Source organism: Aethalodelphis obliquidens, unplaced genomic scaffold, assembly GCF_003676395.1.
Source record: "Aethalodelphis obliquidens isolate GAN/ISIS:26980383/991018 unplaced genomic scaffold, ASM367639v1 scaffold59, whole genome shotgun sequence".
In the NCBI taxonomy this organism is placed as follows: Eukaryota; Metazoa; Chordata; class Mammalia; order Artiodactyla; family Delphinidae; genus Aethalodelphis; species Aethalodelphis obliquidens.
Genome location: NW_020838003.1, coordinates 2,221,724 through 2,238,221, shown reverse-complemented (window position 1 = coordinate 2,238,221; position 16,498 = coordinate 2,221,724). Strand labels below are relative to the sequence as shown.

The window sequence follows — 16,498 nt, the reverse complement described above, 5'->3', positions numbered from 1 at the left end:
CAGGCGGACTCTCAACCACTGCGCCACCAGGGAAGCCCAATCTAAGGATTCTTAAAAGATGAAAGATGAAGGCAGAACAGTCCCAGAAGATGTGATGATGGAAACGGAAGTTGGAGGAATGCACTTTAAGGTGGAGGAAGAGGCCACATGCCAAAGAATGTAGGCAAACTCTAGAAGCTAGAAAAGCCAAATAAACAGAATTTCTCCTAGAGCATGCAAAAAGAATGCAATCCTGACAACATCTTCACATTTTAGCCCAGAGAAATCCATTTCAGATTTATGACCCCCAGAATTATAAGATGATAAATCTGTGTTGTTTTAAGCCACTATGTTTGTGGTAATTTAATACAACAGCAGTAAGAAACAAATACCCTTGACTTACGAGGAGATGCTTTCGTGGAGCTTCTATCTTTACTTGAATAAATTTATATACTGTAGAAGAACAGAATGAAATTGAGAATTTACCTATTATTGTGCAACATCTATATTTGATATTACATTCAAAGAATCATGAATAGAGATCATTTATTTGATGAGATTTGTCTTAAAAAGGATACAATGAGTGGAAGCAGGGAAGACAGTATCTGAAAACATTTGGGCTGAAATATTTACACATATAATAAAACAAAATCCAACTCGAGAATATAGTCCATTTGGCATAATTTGCTCTGAGTTTATCAGATACTTATATTAACCTATATAAAGAGCATATAAAATACTGAGAGCATCCCAAATAAAAATAGTGAGGTGAACAGAAGAGTCAAATAAAAATACTGAGGTCAACAGAAGAGTCAACTGAGAGCATCAATAATTTAAAATTCATTAACTGTAAAATACAATGTTGAAGAAGTTTAGAGATATTTTTATTAAAAATTACAAACATAATGCCATGTTAAAATAAATTCTTCACTAGGGCTGGGTGCCAGGGGAAATCGGCAGATGTTGGTTTAAGGATACAAACGTCCAGTTATAAGATGAATAATTTATTTGAATCTAAGGTACAGTATGGTGACTATAATTAACAATAGTGTGTTCTATACTTGAAAGTTGCTAAAGAGAGTAGATCTTAAATGCTATCACCACAAAAGGGAAGGTAATTATGTGAGGTGACAGAAGTGTTAACTAACTTTATTGTGGCAATCATTTCACAGTATAAATGTGCATCAAATCATTCCATTGTACACCTTAAATTCACAAAATATTATATGTCAATTATATCTCAGTGAATCTGGAAAAAAATACATTTTTCAGAAGTGAAAAAATACATGGTATGAGACAGATATAGTTGAGAAACTGATTAAAATACATAAATATTATAGAATAATTATTGGTTGCTATTATTATTATTATTATTTTTGCAGTACGCGGGCCTCTCACTGTTGTGGCCTCTCCTGTTGTGGAGCACAGGCTCTGGACGCGCGGGCTCAGTGGCCACGGCTCACGGGCCCAGCCGCTCCGCGGCATGTGGGATCTTCCCGCCCGGGGCACGAACCCGTGTACCCTGCATCGGCAAGCGGATGGTTTTTATTTTTAATGCACTAATAATCAGTATTAAGCAGTTTTTAATTTTCTCTAGTGTATCCAGATTTATTTTTGAAAATAGTTTTCAAACATACTATTTTATAGGCCCAACAATATAACAAAATCAATTTGTTGTTTAATACATATTTTTAAATATTATGTAAGTTTAATTGTTTAATGCTCTATTTCAATTTTTTTAAAAGATTTTTTTGATGTGGACAATTTTAAAGTCTTTATTGAATTTGTTACAATATTGCTTCTGTTTTATGTTTTGGTTTTTTGGTCGTGAGGCATGCAGGATCTCATCTCCCCGACCAGGGATTGAATCGGCACCCCCTGCATTGGAAGGCGAAGTCTTAACCACTGGACCACCGGGGAAGTCCCTCCATTTCAGTTATTAAAAGTGTCTCAGTCTGGACAACATAAATTTGTTGTCGTTAGGTCTAAGAGTGACTTGTGCCATTCCACTGCCACCACTTTGTTCTCAGACCAAGTGTTCTGTTATTAGAATGAGTATCTGAATCCTTTAAGACAGTACTTCCCAACTTGCTTCTTACATCATAACTGAGTTCTTCAATAGACCATCCCACCATTCTATAAAGTCATTGCTTTATAGTTCAGTAATCACATGGATTTATAAACCATTTAAAAACAGTGGCCACATGGTTGTTAATGGTTGTTATTCTTTTGCTTTAGTTCATCTACATTAAAATTAGTTCTTTGGACAGATGCAATGTTGTATGAGATTCTCTAATGCTGAATAAGCCATTCTATCATTTTATAAATAGCATTGCTACAGGAAGTATGGCAGGCAAGAAAAACAAATATAGCTGCACAATAGTGATCCATTCTATGAAGACAAATTGATTCCACCTATATATAGACAAAGTCTAATATAATCAACCTGCCACCAGGTGGCTGACTGGTCCCCCTGGTGTATGGTGGTGTTTCAAGTGCTCAGCATTGGCTTTCTGCTGCTGGAAGATTACGCTCTCAACTATAGCAGTAGATAGATCAGCCCTCTGGAAGAGAAGTCCATGTTTTTCTGAGATCATAAATGACTTCTATCTCTGTCATCATACTTTGTTCAGGGAACCATTGACCAAGCAATGACTAGCTGGAGAAAGAGGCTAACTAGTAGCCACGTAAGAGGTCACATTGGCTACCTGATTAATGATAAGCCTCCCCTGCAGAGGTGATCTCTTTTGCTGCTGCTGCTGCTACTGTTGTTAGCATTTACATGAGATATAAATATGCTCACACTCTGTTAACATTACAGGAGGTCCATCTACGTACTTACCATCTACGTACGTACAAATGTACTTATCCCTTAATCCTTCGGTCTTATTTTTCCCATGTCCCTGTATGTCCAGCCAGACCACTAACCACTACCCATAAATAGAAAAAGTACACTGCTTTTCCAGATTGAAAATGACACACACTGATTAAAGTTCTTCCCCCTTGGAGTTACCTTTGAGTGAGATTGTAATGCTATAGCAATCTGCTTCTGGCAGGGGCCAGCTCATTTTCCAGAACCATCTGCAAACCAGGATTGAATTTGTTCTTCCTGAGTCAACTAGTCATAGAGAATTCCCTATGTGGTCACAAGTGTGGGTTGATAGAATGGTGGCAATGTACACAGAGTAGGCATCTGGTAATGTGAGGCACCTACTTGGTCATGTCATTTACCAGTGGCTTCAGTGACTCCAATCTTCTATATGTCATTTCCAGTTGATGTTAAAGTGATTCTGGTTATATACAGCTTTATGGTTTGGGTTTGTTAGGTTAGATAAAACCCAGTTGGTGATGGTCATCCCAGACTTCACGGGCTTAAATTCTCATGGTAAGGTGTTTAGTCTCTACTAAGGCTCACAGGACAAGCCCAGGAATATTCCAAAAGGAGAATAGTTGATTATATGGCACTGATTCAAAGCCCTAGTAGGCTACACCATGATTCTTCTCCTGGCTCCAAACAGCATCTTGATCTGTTATAGACTCTAAATCTGTTATAGAACCTTAATCTACAGCCTAGACCAGCTAGAAAGTTCTCTTGCTTTGAGGATATTTCAAAGTTGGTAACTCATTAAATAGATTGGAGTAGCACATCCAAATGTAGTATACTCTACTTATAAAACTCAAAGAGGCTCATCAAGTGCTTTCTTAGTTATATGGGGAAAAGGTGCACCACTCTTCCTATTGTGCTGGAGGGAATATCCTGAGATGCTGAGACCACCTGACTCTCAGAAATTTCAGTGAGGTCACAGTTACCTGTATTTTCACTGGAGTTTACCTCCCACTCCCTGAAATCCAGTCACCCATTACTATGAGTATATCATCAAAGTAGTTGGCCAGTGTGTTGTTATGTAGGATTATGAGATAGTGAGATAGTAAAGGTCTGTGCAGGCTAGAATGTAACCCAGAGCTAGAGAGCTGAAACAGATCAATGAAAGTATATTTGTGCTCCTTCAAGGTAAAAACACACACTCTTTTGGAGTCCTCTTCTTACTGAGATAGAAGGAAAAAAACAATTGCCAGATTAATAGTTATATTATAACTGATAGAGGCTATGTTGATTTGCTTTATTAAAGAGAGCATGTCTGGGGCTTCCCTGGTGGCGCAGTGGTCGAGAGTCCGCCTGCCGATTCAGGGGACGCAGGTTTGTGCCCCGGTCCGGGAAGATCCCACATGCCGTGGAGTGCCTGGGCCCGTGAGCCATGGCCACTGAGCCTGCGTGTCTAGAGCCTGTGCTCCGCAACGGGAGAGGTCACAACAGTGAGAAGCCCGCGTACCGCAAAAACAAAAACAAAAACAAAAACAAAACAAAACAAACAAAGAGAGCATGTCTGGAACAGCAGCTGTAACTAGAGTCACTACCTGATTATATTTACAGTAATCCACTGCTATTCTCCAAGACTCATCTGTTCTACATAGGCAAAAGAGGACACATAAATGTGAATAGAAAGAAATCATTGCCACTACATCTTTCAAGTCTTTTATGGTGGCACTAATCATGCAATTTTCCCAGGAATGCAGCTTTACCTTACTTCCATAAGTAACAATTCTAATTGGTGGATCACAGTGGCACTCCAAGTCCTGGGGATTCAAGTATGCTAAGAGTCAGTGTCCAGTAATTCCTGGGTATTCCCTTTTCTCAATGAATAGCTTCCAAGTATTGATCAGCTATTGCTACATAACAAAATTTCCCCAAAGTCAGTGGTTAACAACAATTATTTGTTCTTGTTCACATTGGTGGGTCAGCTTCCCTAGACTGGATTAGATACGTTGAAGAAGTATACACAAATGCCATTATGTTATCCTTAAAAACCCAAAGAAGCCCCCTGGGTGTTGCTCTTCATTTTTACTGGTAGCTCTGTTCATCTCAGCTGGGCTTATTCACATATCTTAAGTTTAGCTGAGGACCTGGCTAAAACAAATCATATTGCTGGGCCCAAAGTGAGGAAGCAGGAAAATACACTCTGGCTATGGTAAGGACATAGCAAGGATGTGGCTAGAGATAGGGTTAAAGAAATGGGGCCAAGCATCAGTAAATATCCATGGGTCCCTTAAAGAAAGTAAGGAGAAACATTTGCAGCATGTACCTGTGATGCGTTTATCTTCTTCATGTGACCATTTCTTGGGGTTCTTAGGGACTGTAAAATGACTCAGGTTTGGAGATTAGGTAAGAAGCTTCAATTTTCAGTATGTTTTAAGTTATATCCAGGCCACCATTTTGCACAATTCAAGGGTGCACAATTTTCACTGTAGTAGGTCTTGTACTCCAGGAGATACCATCTATATAGACTACAACGTAAATGTTGCTAAGAGCTACGTGCAATGTGGTAACCCTGACTATTCTTGTAAGCTGCCTATCTATTTAAGTCCTAAGGAGCTTCATGGTCAATTTGCCATTACCAAAGGCCTTTCATTCTGAATTCCACTGTAGTCTTACAGTTACGGCAATCACACCTACCTTGCCTCTGTTGCTTAAATGCAATAAATTGGTCTGTACTACTATAGGATTACACCATTTCTATTAAAATCAGAGAGCCTTTTTCAATAGTATTTGTAACCCCCCACTTTTCCCCAGACTTTAGATGATGGAAACTAGAGTGTTGAGCTTTTCAAGACTACTGACACTTCTGTCACTACCTTCTCAATATCTTGATGAAGGGAGTATCCTCTGGGCTCTTCTGGGAGACAATGGAAAGTAGGAGAAAGAGTGAACATGATAAATCACTCAAGTTTTCCTTTCTCCTTAAATCTTTCTATCCCTTACTCTATGTTTTGCTAAGGAACTTCTGATATCTCAAATCCACTTAACATTGTCCACCAGCAAAAATACATTTCAGTCACTCAAGCAAACAAATGATTATAATCACTCCAAAGTGACTACATCTAAAATAGTTATAACCACATGGAATTGAGAATCCTATATCAATAAGTTTGACTCTATCTAAACTTGTATTCTTTTTTCATCTTTATATGTATTTCCAGTTTTCTGGAGCATATCAAAAGCTTGCCACTGTTACACATAGACCTCTTAATGGATTATGACTCTAGTTATAGATCTGGTCTGGATCCAAGAAGTGGTAGAGATATGGCATGTGGTAGCTCCCTCAAGTGGGGTTGCTACAGAGATTTCAGGCATGGAGAGGACGCTCTTAACATAAAGGGAAGAGGGCATGCTGGTAAAGAATACATGGTGAGGTTTGATGTTTTATGAACCTCAGGGTTATCTCAGTTCACCCAAATGTTCTCAGGGTCTCACTGTATCCCAAATAGTCCCTGATTTTTATATGTAAGCCCCAGAAATACTGTAAATCCAACCTTCATTTTAATCCTGCAATTTGGAAGATGAGACTCTACATCTTATTTTGAGATATGATTGCTCTGGACCTAAAGATGCAAGTTTCTTTTAGGGCAATTATAGAAGCTCCCTAAAACTCTAATCATGCCTGGAGCCTGGAATTTAAAATCCTGGATTTGTCACGGTCTTCATTTAAGCTTTGTTTGGTATAGTTAAAAGCAGACAATCCACTCCACAAACCTGTATTCCTCATTCTCATTATATTCACATGGTTTGCCAAAGTCTTGACATCAGTAGGCACTACATTCCAGGCAATCACAAGTGAGCATCTAAGCAACAGATTTCCTGAGTCCCACCTACTGACGCCAAAAGGATTCTTGCTTGTTTAAAACCCACTCAGGTCAGATAACCAATCACAAGTTCACATTTTCTTGAGGATGTTGTCTATAGCCACTCTGGTACTACTCTATTGGTCAGAGTTAAGTTGAAGAGAGTAGAATATACTGTGCTTTAAGCAGAAAGGGATATATTATAGGACATTAAATAGCTTATAGAATTATTTTGATGGACAGATGAAATGGATTTTAGGTGAGCTTCCAGAATTACAATCTAAAGCCACACCTCAGAATAAGGCCACCAGAGGAGCTACTGGTCCTCCCAAAACCAGAAAGGTGCCTGCCTGTCAAGTTGAAGTCACCTATATTATTAACTTATATTATTTTCCTTGTCTCTGAAGAACTTTTTAAAACAATTCTTACAAGGCAGGTCTACTGGCCACAAATTCCCTCAATTTTTGTTTGTCTAAGAAAGTGTTTCTCCTTCACTTGAATGATAATTTTGTGGGGTACAGAATTCTAGGTTGGTGTTTTTTTCCTCTCAATGCTTTAAATATTTAACTTCACTCTCCTTTTGCTTGCATGGTTTCTGAGGAGAAGTTAAATGCAATTCTTATCTTTGCTCCTCTATGGGTAAGCTATTTTTTCCCTCTGGCTTCTTTCAAGATTTTTTCTTTAACCTCTGATTTTCTTAAGTTTGAATATGATATGCCTAAGTGTAATTTTTTTGCTTTGTTTTTGGTTTTGTGTGTGTGTGTATGTGTGTGTGTACGTTTTGTTTTGGCATTTATCTGCTTAGTGTTCTCTGAATGTTTCGGATCTGTAGTTTGGTGTCTGACATTAATTTGGGGGAAGTCCTCAGTCATTATTGCTTCAAATATTGTTTCTGTTGCCTGCTTTCTTTTCCTTCTGGTATTCCCATTACATTCATATTACACTTTTGTAGTTCTCCCACAGTTCTTGGATAGTCTGGGATGGTTTTTTTTTTTCAGTTTTTTTCTCTTTGCTTTTCAGTTTTGGAAGTTTCTATTGTTATATCCTCAGGTTCAGAGATTCTCTCCTCAGCTGTGTCCAGTCTCCTACTGAGTCCAACAAAGACATTCTTTATTTCTGTTAGAGTTTCTGATCTCTTCTGTTTCTTTTTGATTCTTTCTTAGAATTTTCATCTCTCTGCTTACATTATCCATCTGTTCTCATGTGTTGTCTACTTTGCCCAAGAAAGCCTTTAGCACATTCATCATAGATTTTTATTTTTATTTATTTTTAATTAATTTTTATTGGAATATAGTTGCTTTACAAAGTTGTGTTAGTTTCTACTGTACAGCAAAATGAATCAGCTACACAAATACATATATCCCCTCTTTTTTGGATTTTCTTTCCATTTAGGTCACCACAGTACATTAAGTTCCCTGTGCTATACAGTATGTTCTTATTAGTTGTGTATTTTATATGTAGTATCGATAGTGTATATGTGTCAATCCTAATCTCCCAATTCCTCCCACCCCACCATTTCCACCTTGGTATCCATACATTTGTGCTCTACGTCCGTGTCTGTATTTCTGCTTTGCAAATAAGATCATCTATACCATTTTTCTATATTCCACATATATGTGTTAATATACAATATTTGTTTTTCTCTGATTTACTTCACTCTGTATGACACTCTGTAGGTCCATCCACATCTCTACAAATGACCCAATTTCGTTCCTTTTTATGGCTGAGTAATATTCCATTGTATATATGTGCCACATCTTCTTTATCCATTCGTCTGCTGATGGACATCTAGGCTGCTTCTGTGTCCTGGCTATTGTAAATAGTGCTGCAATGAACATTGGGGTGCATGTGTCTTTTTGAATTATGGTTTTCTCAGGGTATATGCCCAGGAGTGGGATTGCTGGGTGATATGGTAGTTCTATTTTTAGTTTTTGAAGGAACATCCATACTGTTTTCCATAGTGGCTGTATCAATTTCTTCATAGATTTTTTAAATTCCTGGTCTGATAATTTCAACATTCCTGCAAGGACTCTAGTTCTGATAACTGTTTAGTCTCTTCAAACTATGTTTTTTGCCTTTTAGTATGCCTTGTAATTTTTCATTGAAAGGTGGACATGATGTACCAGGTAAAAGGAATTTTACTTCCTCAGGAAAGCTCTGCCCTCCCAAACAAAACACAAGTCCCTAGGTCAGGTTTCCCTTGTAGCAGTTATTTTATTTGTATATCTCTCACACCACACTAGACTATATTTTTCAAGGTATAAGGGCCCATGTTTGTGTTGCTCACCATTTTCTTGCCTAACATAGTGCATGGTGCATAGTGGGTAGGCAACAAATACTTGGTGAATGAATGAAAATCCATTCTAATTTTGCATAAATTGTCCGTTTTCAACTCAAATTCAAAAAAAAAACACACACAGAAACAACAGCAACAACAAAATAAAAACAGGTTAGGGACAAGTATAATGGAATAATACTGTGCATAAGAGAAAAAAATTTGTGGAAACTATGAGGAATTGGAAGACAGCATTATCTTGTGTAAAGGCATTCAAAATTCAAATAACTTTGTAATGCTGTGAGGACAAAAAAAAGTATGTCCATATACCAGTTTTGATTATAGGCTGTCAGTTTGCAGTGCTTGCCTTAAATAAATTGATATATCCATTATATATTCACTATTGGTTATAGGCTGCCAGTTTGCAATGCTTAAGTTGATATATCCATTATATATTCAATACAAATGGCATTTAATGCCCTGAGAATATGCTCACATATACTAAGTAAAACAAAAACAAAAGCATGCTAAACAAGCAGCAGCAGCATTCTCGTTTTATTTAAAAATACACCTAGGGCTTCCCTGGTGGCGCAGTGGTTGAGAATCTGCCTGCTAATGCAGGGGACACGGGTTCGAGCCCTGGTCTGGGAGGATCCCACATGCCACAGAGCAACTGGGCCCGTGAGCCACAACTACTGAGCCTGCGTGTCTGGAGCCTGTGCTCCTCAACAGGAGAGGCCGCGATAGTGAGAGGCCCCCGCTTGCCACAACTAGAGAAAGCCCTCGTGCAGAAACGAAGACCCAACACAGCAAAAATAAATAAATTAATAAACTCCTACCCCCAACATCTAAAAAAAAAAAAAAATACACCTAAAAAACACTGAGAAGAGTTGGATTAAAATGTCATCAGTGGCTATCTCTAGCTGATGGAATTAAATGTTCCTGTGTGTGTGCTTTTCTATATTTTGTTAACGCTCTACAATGAATATGTATTGTTTTTGTATCCAGAATTAAATTGTTTTTACAAGGTAGAGAATTAACTTGGGTGGCCATGTAGAGGATAAAATGGAGTAGAGTAGGATCAGAGGCAGAGAGATTAATAGACTTTTGCAATAGAATGGATGAAAGATGGTAGAAGCCAAATTAAGGCAGTGGTTGTGAGGCAAAGAAAGTAATTAGGTAGTAAGAACATAGAACATAGAACGAATGAATAGGATTTGGTAACCTTGGATCCATTTAGGTTGGAGATAAAGGCTAAGGAAACATTAGTTTAAACACTGTAATTCCATTGGTAACCCTGGATCTATATGGGTTGGGGTGGAGATAAGGGATATGAATTCATTAGTCTTATATATGGTAAATGAAATTGTGAACTTAAATGAGATTCCTTAGGGACAGTATATAAAATAGAAATAGGGCAATGGCCAGAATCATGGGGAACTCTTAATATTTAAGAACCAGATAGAGGAAGAAAGGCCTATAAAGAATAAGCAGGATTGATTAAAAAGGTAAAGCAACTAGGTTATCATGGAAACTAAAGGAAGGAAGGAAGGAAGGAAGGTTCAAGTAGGAATTGGTCAATGATGCTAGTGGAGAAAGCAACGTGCTTGCTTCTGAAGTTTGCTCCCTGTGAAAGGACCTCAATTAGTTCTGGGTCTTCCTCTACACTTGGGGAGATTGAGTGACTTATAAAATTAGTAAATTTGTGAAGAATGTCTGATTTAGCTTTGTCTTCCAACCTCAAAGAACAAGGTTGTCCAGAGACCAAATTCCCATTTGATCCTCCATGCTGTCCCTGTCAAGCGTTGTTGCTAGGAATTGGAGGTATAAATCTGCCTAATTCTGGGGATCAGTTGGCAGGCCGATTTGGTTTTCCCACTACGCAACATCAACCAACTTAACTTTATCTGTAATAAAGTGATATTTTGGCCCCCATTTCTATCCTTTGCTTTATTTCCCAAATTGTTCAGAACCTAGGCAAGAAGAGGGGGATTAGTTTACTGGGACCCACTTGGAAACTGCAACAATTGATGCCAAATTCCACACCAGGTAAGGTAGGGACTGGGAGAGGCTAATGTCTTTGGCAATTAGGAAGTAATCATAAATCACTATCTTCTTAATAAAGTCAAACAATTTTTCAAGGAAGGCAATTGAGGAAATGTCTCCATGGAGATTTTGGTGGGACAATGTTAACTACTGCCCCAAACCTTGTTTTGTAAGATTCTCTAAGAATGGGACTATGCCACCCAGGGGACTATATTAGTCAGGGATATTTTAGTTGCACATGTATAAAACGTACCTTGAAATAGCTTAAATGAGAGCAGCAGGTGTGGGAGGGAAAAAAGACAGAACTTAGTGGCCACTTAATTAATGGACAATGGGTTAGTCTACGATCCTGGATTTCAAATGCTATCTGGACTCTAGTCTCTATTGCTTATAATGCCTTGGTCTGTTTTTTCTACAGGCATACATTGCTTTGTTACATTTCACTTTACTGCATTTTGCAGATACTGCATTTTTTAAATAAAAGGTTTGTGGCAACTCTGCACTGAGCATACCTATTGGCACCACTTTTCCAATAGCATTTGTTCCCTTTGTATCTCTGTGTCACATTTTGTAATTCTCACATTTCAAACTTTTTCATTATTACTATATATGATTTGGTTATCTGTGAAACTACTTTGATGTTACTACTATGACTTGCTGAAGACTCAGATGATGGTAGCATTTTTTAGCAGTATTTTTATTTAAGGTATAATGCTTAAACATGCTTAAGACATAATGCTTTAATATGTTTAACACATAATGCTACTGCATACTTAATAGACTAGAGTATGGTGTAAAAATAACTTTTGTAAACACTGGGAAATCAACAAATTCGTGACTCACTTTATTGATATTTGCTTTCTTGTGGTAGTCTGGAACCGAACCTGCAACACCTCCAAGGAACACCTGTATGTGGTTAGGTAGGTTTGCTCCCTGTTGTGCCAAAGATGGTAAGTGGCAGCTCTAGCCTCAGTAAAATTGTCATATATTACTCTGGAGATTGGCTTGGCTCATGTACCTATCTTTATGACAGGGGAAGTCATATAACTGACAGCTTTATTACATAAAGGATAGGAATCTCCTGAAAAGATGGACATACAAAAGTGTTGTTCACTACGTTCTACCCTTGGCTACCCGGCACCTATACTTGTGCTTTCTTCAGTACACAGAATTTTAAAAATGCCCTAGTCTAAGATAATATAATTATACCATGGACAACTGAAATACTCTCTTCTCCAACAGGAGACATGCCAAACTCTCATCCAATTTTTCCATCTTGCTCTTGGAAACCAAGAGTTCTAGGTGATATGCATTTCTTAAACCAGGTTTGAATGTAGCACATCATGGTACAGCATGATAAAGATAACTTTATTAGATATTGGTATACACTTAAGGAAAGTAAGGGCACTCTAATTAGCTAGTAGATGAGGTTCTTGGTTAGTTAATACGTCCTTTTTTTTTTTGGCTGTGTTGGGTCTTTGTTGCTGCGTGCAGGCTGTCTCTAGTTGATGTGAGTGGGGGCTACTTTTTATTGCGGTGCACAGGCTTCTCATTGTGGTGGCTTCCCTTGTTGCAGAGCAGGGGCTCTAGGTGCACAGGCTTCAGTATTTGCGGCATGTGGGCTCAGTAGCTGTTGCTTGTGGGCTCTAGAGCGCAGGCTCAGTAGTTGTGGCGCATGGGCTTAGTTGCTCCGCGGCATGTGGGATCTTCCCGGACCAGGGCTCGAACCCGTGCCCCATGCATTGGCAGGCGGATTCTTAACTACTGCGCCACCAGGGAAGTCCAGTTAATATGTCTTGAGTTTGTGCTCTGGAAGGTGCTCCCTGATCCCTTGCCCATACATAAGAGGGTACTGGAATTAAGCAATCATAGGCCTTTGTTTGCAAGACTTGGTATTTTTTGTCTATACAAGTCTCTTACAATCTTAGTTGGTTGCTGGCCACCTTGCTTTTTGGTAACTCTGGTTTAGAAACCAAAAACAGAGATGGTGTGTTAATCTGTTTTCTGTCCCTTAGCAATATGTTACAAGTTTGGAATGCAATGTCTATCCTCCAGTCAACTAAATTAACTATGTATTTCTAATTTGGCCTTTGCATCCAAAATCATAAGCTGAGCAATGAGTTTAGGGATAATGCAGCTAGGATTTATCTCTGTCCACTTGCCTCCAAGTTGCATCTCAGGGAATGGTTCCTCACAATGGGACTAATTTGTCAAACTTTGTCAGATAGGATATACACAGCAAGAGATGCATGAGGTGATCAAGAATCAGGCTTTTTTCAGGGTTCCAATTATATCTTTTACTGAGTTTTCAACTCCTTAGCTGTTTGCACTAACTTTAGCTCAGGACAGAGAATATGGGTTTTCCAAACCTGTACATTGCAGGTTTAGTTGATTCTCAGTCACATGGATTACTGAGTACATGCAGAAAGGGGGTGTCTTAGAAATATACAGTTGTTCCTCAGTACTCAAAGGTGACTGGTTCCAGGACCTGCCACAGATAGCAAAATCTGCGGATGCTTGGGTCCAGTAGTCAACCCTCCAGATCTGTGGATTCTGCATTTGCAGATTTAACCATGTATGTGGAGTCCCCCAATACTGAGGGCCACTGTATTTATTTTTAAAAATTCGCACAGTTTAAGGGTTAACTGTATTCTTTCTTCTGCATTCATATAGGCAGCTTGAACTGAAATGTATCCCTTTCTTGTAGGACCTTGCTAATGGACACACTGCAAAATCCTGACATTTTTCTACCAATTCCCCTAAAACGTTAACCTTGATATAGACACTAAGATCTAAAATTTAACAATTTGCTTGCTTGCTACAACATAGTAAATATTAACGAACCTCCTAAGCCAAGGAATCATTATCACTGTGCATGCCACCTAGACTTACCAGTTTTACATTTCAGGGTGTGTCATTTGTTGACACTGGTATTATTTTATATACTAGTCAGGAATAAAAACCCAAACCTTGCCATTTTGAGATTTCTTATTCTTTTCCAGTTTAACAGTCCGTTTGAATTTCACATCAATTTTGGATGCAAGTTCAGGGAATTCAAAGTTTAACATATTATTAGGCTTTTCTCTCTCTCTAAGATTTTATCTGGTTGCTGGAGGTAAGTCCTTCACTACCATAGCATTGCTGGAGGGGCATCTGGCCTGCTTGCTGTCTAAATCTGTTGCTGTAAGGTCTATTGTTGATACAATTTGCAATCTATTCTCTCAAAATGTGATTGTTTTTCCTCTGCCCTTACTTTAGAATTTATGGGTGTTAGTGTCTTTTCAATAGGATCCTCTATCCAACCCATGGATTCATACCACAGCCTGTGCCATGAGTTTCAATCACCCTGTACTGCAGCAAGCCTGTGTAAAGCGATTGCGCTCTTACTGTGAATCAAATTTACATACCTCTTAAGGAATTCTGTATCTCCTTTTCAGTTCAGTGTAGTCAAGGAACATGCAGGAGTGGGAGTGGTTATCAATGCTGCCTGGCCATCTGCTTAAACATATTATGTTGCCATTTCTACTTGATTGTAGTTGCCTGTGTTGGGCAAAGTTCCAGGTGGGAAACAGGGCCCAAGCCACAAGCTCCCTGTTTTTGAATTCCGAAGTCTTCCTGGCAGTGTCTATCCCTTACCCCTTAGGGTTTCAACTCTGAGGAGAGAGCCAAGAAATATGTCTCAATTCATGAGCACTTTTTTCCTCTTGCAATACCATCAAGACTGCCTCTACTGTCTTGTAATGATTTCTTTCTCAGACATGTTCGTGCCACATGGTGACCAAAGGCCACAGATAATTTAAGCTTTTGCTTAACTTCAGCCAGAGTGAGGTGCCTCTTTCTTAATAATGCTAGCCAAAATGGTGAGGTTGTCTCTGATTGGCTCCTTTTGTTAACCTGCCCATTCCTAAACCAATCCCTATGACTGAGGAATTATGGTACTTTGGTTGGCTTGATTCATGGGCCCACTCCTGTGGTATGGGAGTTAAGACCAGGAAATGGATGGTTGCACCTGGAGAAACAAGGGTAGATCTACATTAGTTAGGACAAATTCTCAAATATCAGCGGGTCACACAAAAGAATGCATAAGAGGGGCTTCCCTGGTGGCACAGTGGTTGAGAATCTGCCTGCCAATGCAGGGGACACGGGTTCGAGCCCTGGTCTGGGAAGATCCCACATGCCACGGAGCAACTAGGCCCATGAGCCACAATTACTGAGCTTGCGTGTCTGGAGCCTGTGCTCCGCAACAAGAGAGGCCATGGTAGTGAGAGGCCCACGCACTGCGATGAAGAGTGGCCCCCACTTGCCGCAACTAGAGAAAGCCCTTGCACAGAAACGAAGACCAAACACAGCCATAAAAAAATTAATTAATTAATTAATTAAAAAAAAAGAATGCATAAGAACTCTAACACAAGTTAATAGGCAGGCAGCTATCCTCCAAGTGAAGATTCAGGAAACCAGAGTCCTTCTACCTTGTGGCTTCGCCATCTTCTACACATGGCTTCCAATACAAATGCCTTAAGTTGCTGGGGAATGGGAGATGCTGGAGAACTTTTCATGTGATATCTTTTATGAACCAGAGATGCAATAGGAGCTCATCACTTATACTCACATTCCACTAGTTAGAATCTAATTGGCACATCTAACTGGGAAGCCTAATTGCAAAGGACGCTGGGAAATGTAATCTAACTCTGTGCCCAGAAGAAGAATCTAGTGTCTGCAAGAGTCCACTATTCTGATCACTAAATATCCATTTTACCTCTCTTCCCAAACAAAGAACACATCCTACTCCAATAAAGACAACCTAGAAGTTCTATCCAGTTACTAGGTCGGGCTTAAAGTCTAGTTTTTAGGTAATGTGCAGTCCTCTTCATTAGGTCCAGATACAACCTATGAATTAAAAAACACAAGTTATCTCTAATATCACCCCAAATTCCAGGAAACATATTGTACAGTGGTAGATCAGAAACAGGTAACTACAATATGCTCTCATTAGGAAAAGAGAAAACTGTGAGACACTAAGCAATATAGATACATAACAATGATGAAATACTGAGCAGGCATTTTGTGGTCCATCTGCTGTGAGTGGAGGAAATTTTGATGAGATCGCAATTTAGTTTTGGAGGGGAATTTGTCCTCTGTCTTCTGTATGGCCCAATACTGGCCTCTGAAATGTTTTCTGCCCATTATTATCCATGGCCACGTCCTATGTGAGTATTGGGGAGTTGTAAAGCATTTATGCTCTATTTTCTACTTATGCAAGTTTGGGATGGAACAGCTGCCTCAAGGTTTTAACACTTGAACAATATTTGAATCAAGTTCATAATTTGATCAGTAATAAAATTCCTTCAAAAATTTAGTCCTATGATCTATTTGCCTCCAGTAACTACACCCAATTTATTCCTTGGCTTCCTTGCCCCCGTGTCAGTTTCTCAAGAACTTCATCCCAGCCTCCTTGAGGCCATCGAAAATAACAGCCTTGGATGGAAAGGCCAAAGCCTTGATCTGATTTTTGTTCCGGCA

The 16,498-nt window shown here is 39.0% G+C and overlaps 1 protein-coding gene across 9 annotated transcripts in view; it reads right to left on the bottom strand.

Annotated features, from left to right (window-relative positions):
• ALB (albumin) overlaps nucleotides 1-16,498 on the bottom strand; it is a 140,308-nt gene that overhangs the window by 120,927 nt on the left and 2,883 nt on the right. For 6 of the 9 annotated variants that reach the window (XM_027087552.1, XM_027087548.1, XM_027087547.1 and 3 more), the window contains exon 2: nucleotides 14,386-14,631. The gene's annotated coding sequence lies outside the window, so the exon portion shown is untranslated. Of the gene's footprint in view, nucleotides 1-382; nucleotides 433-14,385; nucleotides 14,988-16,498 lie in introns of all 9 variants that reach the window. The other 3 variants (XM_027087551.1, XM_027087550.1, XM_027087549.1) reach the window with 2 other exon arrangements.